This window comes from Aptenodytes forsteri, unplaced genomic scaffold, assembly GCF_000699145.1.
Source record: "Aptenodytes forsteri isolate BGI_AS27 unplaced genomic scaffold, ASM69914v1 Scaffold8, whole genome shotgun sequence".
Classification (NCBI taxonomy): Eukaryota; Metazoa; Chordata; class Aves; order Sphenisciformes; family Spheniscidae; genus Aptenodytes; species Aptenodytes forsteri.
In genome coordinates this window covers 6,715,120-6,720,298 of record NW_008796218.1, presented here as the reverse complement: position 1 = coordinate 6,720,298, position 5,179 = coordinate 6,715,120, and positions in this window count along the sequence as shown.

Below are 5,179 nucleotides of genomic sequence, written 5' to 3'. Positions count from 1 at the left end.
TGATTTAGCTCCTGTTAATTAGAGAGCTACAGGCTGCTTCAATTTGTGGTTGTTACCCATGAGCTCAGAGGAGGTTTTTCTGGCCGCCAGGGATCATGCATAAAGGTGGAGGAGCTGGAGGTGCCCCTGCAAGGGGCTGGCAAGGGATGGTGCTGGGGGGCTCTGGTTGTGCAGGGGTTGCTCTGGTACACATGGCCCTTTCCAAGGCCTCATGGAGCAATGTCTGATTTGCACCTTGTGGACACAATTTCAGTTTATCATGGCATCGCTTAAAGAGCTCTCTTTTTAGGGACAGCAGAGTATTTTGCAGATGTCTGTGTGCTTTTTTAGTGGGTAAATATCACTCACATTTCATCAATGAGCAACTGAGGCATAAGGAGGTTAAGGGACCTGACGAAGGTGATAGCAAGTCAAATTGTTCGGAATTTTGTAGCTCTGAAATATCATCTTTCTAAAACAGGAAACCCTCTCAGGAGTAGTAGGTTTTCATTAAAACAACAGTTCAAACCTGTCGATCTTGATATATCAGGAAAAAGAGGAATGTAGAAAATGTGAGAGTTAGCTTAGTCTCTCTTAAACTAAACCACCAGGTTCACGTTCCTATGGAGAAACAAATACCCTGCAGGCATCATGGTGTCTTTGATTTATTTTTGGAAGCTGAAAACTCCCCCTTTTGGTGTCTGAGCTAAGAAAAAAACAAGGATTTTGTGGGCCAACAAAAGATTTCTGGAGGAAAAAACCTCCAGTCCCACTTCTCAAGAGTTTATGACATGAGCAGTTAAGCTAATGTAATCCAACTTAGCGTCCCCTACATTTCAAAATTGGATTAAAGTTCATAAGTCGTTGAGGGAAAATGTTACCCAACAGAGTAACTGTATGACTCTCAAATTAGTGTCGGGCCTTCGCAGCTGTGGGTGCAGACCCTGGTTTCAGTCACCTGAATAAATCGGGGTAACCAGCGTTCCCAGAGCACAGGAGGGGGTGAGACGCATCGCTGCTGCTCAGCCTTTGCAGTTAGGTGGAAGCCCACCGAGCTGAGATGACTGGGTATGCTGACAGCCTTGACGTTCGTAATCTGCCTGGTCCTCGCTCTTTTTACTTTTCTTTGGTGAGATAAGTCATCCAAACCCCAAGAAAAGGTTTTGGTTTGGTGTTACGTGTGCTTTCCTTGCAAAGGAAGAGTGGGTTTTTCCTCCTGCAGTAGCAGTGTGCTGCTGCACGTACACAAGTGACGCAGCTCCAAGCGTGCTACCAACTCAGCCGTAAAAAACCCGTGTAGTACCGCATCTGTGTGAATCCGCCTTTCAAAACAGGATCCGCAGATGTGATTAATTACAAGCCTGCCGAGGAGGCGCTGCGCTCCCGTGAGCCGTGTCGGAGGGCCGGGCGGCGGTGTCCGGCGGCCATCTGGCGTCCGGCGCCCGGCGGGGGCCGCGGCGGGGCAGGGCCCCGCGGCGCGGCCCCCAAGTCACCCCGGCCCGACGACAGGGCTGTTCAAGAGGCAACCTCTGGTCTACGTCCAAGCCGTGAGCAACTCCCGCCCAGACTCACCAGGGCCCCCCGCCACGGTATCTCCCGCATTCCTGCGGCAGATCTGGTATTTCTTATTGTTCTCCACGTCTCTGGGGGAGCAGCTGCAGCTGCCTGGCCGGCCTGCCGGGGCAGGAGCTGGCGGAGTCCTGTGCTGCGGGTCCCAGAACTAGCCGGGGGCTTTGGAAAAATCGTGTCAGTCCTCTCGCCCTGCTTCGGCATGTAGGGAGTCGGGGCTGATCTGGAGGGGCGAGATAAAAATGAGAAAAGAACGGAAAATGGGAAGAGGAGCGAGTGGTCGTGCAGCACGACTTGCCTGGAGATGGTGCGGGCTCAGTGCACGGTGCTTTGGGCCCAGCGCTTGCCCAGTAGCTGCCTGCTGCAGTAGCTATGCCAGTCTGCAGCAACAGAGCATGTCTGATTTGCTTGGTGGTAAATGCCTGCTAACTGGTACACTGTCAGCTGGGTCGCAGGGACACCAGTAGGAGTGACTGGTCAGAGTAGGGTGAGGAGGGGAAGCAGAGACAGAGCTGTTTTCAAAGCTGTGCAGGACCAGTCCGTGGTCTGCAGAGACGGCAGAAATGCCGGGGAGCAGCCCGGCCCAGCAAGGGCATTTAGCACCCAGCATAGTTTTCTTTTTCCTTTTTCCTTTGGTGAGCTGTTCTGCCAAGCTGGTTCTTGTACTGCACACCATGCCTGCGCCCAGCCCTTGACTGCCCAGCCCTTGGAAATAGGATTTCAAGGAATATATGCTCTGGATTTTCTTCTGCCAGCAGGGAGGATTTGCTGGCTGGAGGTGGCCTTGAGAGCAGTTGTGGGTTTGGCTCTTGCTATCTGTAATGGTGACAGTGAAGGGAGCATGCGGGAGCACAGACAGGCAAGTTTCTTTTGCAAGCAGGGCCAGGTACGGCTATGCTGCGAGACCAGGCTTGGGGTGATCACTGTTTCTGGCCAGCTAGCTCCCCAGGATGCTCCGTGGGCCAGCAGCGACCCCCTTGGGCATCATGCAACCCTCACAGGCAGGCGATGGCCATGCTAAAGCAAAACAGCAAACACAGAAGATGCCACCTCCATCCCTACAGTCAGCAGCACCACGCCACTCAGCTTTTTTTGGGGGGGGGCCCTGTGTGTTGAGCAGGCTGTACCCCCTCCCCCATCATTTCCCACCTTCTGTGTGGGAAAAAGCAGCCCAGGGCCAACACAGTCCTTCTGGCAGGGGGGAGAGCCCGGCTGTGAAATGGAGCACGTTCCTCCCTCACAGGCAGATGTGGTAGTTGATTTCGCGGCTTGGAAAGAGCAAAATGGCCCAATGCATTGCTGGCAAAGGAAGTGGTTGGGAAAACACAACCTCAGGTTGCTCCAAATGCAAAATTTTCAGTCCCAGCTATGCTGTGAGAGGGACTTTCTAAAGGTGTCTAAGCAGAGTCTGACCTTAAACAGGTTTTTAAGTGTTTTTTTCCTTTTTTAGTCAGGACTGAGGAACCAATGCCCCAGAGGACCTGGGCTTCCCCAGCACTTGCATGCTGGGTTGGGGCTGAGCTGCACAAGCCTCTTCGGAGTGGAAAGAGAAATCCCCATGCTCTGGTAGGCATTGAAACTGCTAATAAATGTCAACACCGAGGAAGCCCAGGCTGCTTTTGCAACTGTCTCATGTCAATGCTTGAGATTTTAATCCCATCTGAGATACTAACATGTTCAAATTAGACTTGCTGGCCAAGTTAGGTGAAAGGACACAGGTGCCTTGTGCAACTGTGGGCGAAAGCAGCCAACGCAGACCTGCACGACTTGCACTCAAATGTCCTCACAGACACCCTGGTAGGTTTCCCGTGGTGAAATCTGCATTGCCTCAGAAAATTGCTGTTGTGTGTTCAGAAAATAGGCGACAACAGGAATAAGAGCAGGTGAGCATTTGCACGAAGACATTATTAGGCCTGGATCCTGTAAAAGCTGTTTGTGTGCTGTAGTCATGGCAAGTAGCTCTATTAATTAGCAATGATATTAATAACAGTGTATAAAGCTGGTGCTAGCTCCTTTGATAGGCAGAAGAGCAATGTGAGCAATGAGCATGCTAACGTAGAAAGGGGTTTGGGGGTTTTTTTTGTGCTTGTTTTATTTATTAAGGAATTTAAAATAATGGTCAATGGGGAAAAGTGAGTTCAATTGTTCTGGGGTTTGTATTTTTTTTTTTTTTTTGTCTTTTTATCAACATTCTGCCCAGTCTGTCATGGGCTTTCCTCTGACCAGCTGCTCATATCCTTTTACATTACCTCTGTCAGTTAGGCTAAAATATCAGAAAGAACAGGGGAGAGGGGCTCTTGTCAAGCAGTCTTTCTGGGATTGTGCTTGTAGGTGTTAAAAACTGCATCATTAAATCTCCCTCTCAAGGCTTTTCAGGATGTTTTTATCTTTTGTTTTGCATCATACTGTTCCAATTTTAATTTCTTTTGGAGGTGAGAAGCAGCTGCCTTTTTTCAAATCTTTTTTCATCTTAAGTGTTAAAACAACCGCTGGTCTTTCCATTTTTTGAAGGATGTGTACTTTTGACATACCCAGAAAGCCAGTTCATAAAACTGCTTTTCTGCACTTTTGCTTCCTTGGCATTTCCAAGTAGTTGAAGTTCACAGCGAGACTCAATGTATGAATGTCATGATAGTCTCTAAATTCATGTAGTGTTACAAACTTTCTGTTTGCGTTTTACTTTGGAACTCACGGCCACATTAGCAGTAACAGGAGTCCTCAAGACATGTCTGTATGGCTGCTCACCCTGCCAGGTGGGAACCCCCACCTCTTTTGCAACTTGAAGGGATGAGTGTGGGTCCTGCTCCCAAAAGGGGAGTACGTGTGAGCTGGCACATTGCACATCCTTCTCTCAGCCCCACTCCTGCAGCCTCAGGGCTTTTTATCCTGCCAAGTCCATGAGCACCATTCAGTAGGATGGGGAGAACAGGATGGGGGTGAAGGTTAAACGAGGCATATACACAAGGCACCTGGGAAAACACTATTTGCAGGTAAGTAACCTTCCTTACCCATTTTTTGCTTGCCCTGCTTTACTCCCATTATGAAAGCTGTATGGCAGCCCAAGCTTTGCACTGCCGCTGAGAGCTTGCTGGATGATGTATCTGACTTACTTACACATTGTCCTTCCATGGTGCAGTGGGGTGTTTTTTTTAAATATGCCTGAATTAGCTCCAAGGCTCTGAGCATAAATTTATCATGGGCTAGTGGTAACACTCGTATTGTAAAATCCTTTTTCCTAGGCTCATGGGATGTCTCTGGGATCAGATATACTGAGCTGAGCTAACAGAAGGAAGAGAATTGGCTCATGAGCTCAAGGACAACAACACGCTACGATGATGGCAGTGAGGTAATCATAATACAGCAGGACACCTGGTTCACTTAACATTTGTATGTCATTGTCCTTCTCGCTTGTAAATGACTGCTGCCATTGTTGAAGGGGAATGAAGCTGAAGGGTGGTTTTCATCGTCTCGTGACACATTCACAGGGTGAGTAAACCCCTGTTAATAGTGCAAGCTGGGGCACTTAAGGGCTGAGCCACCACCAGATGGCAGCTGGAGTCCAAGTATGAGACAGGCCCAGGGCCCCCGGCTTTTGTTCCTGCCCCTGCTGCCCACCCGCCGGCCCACCCGC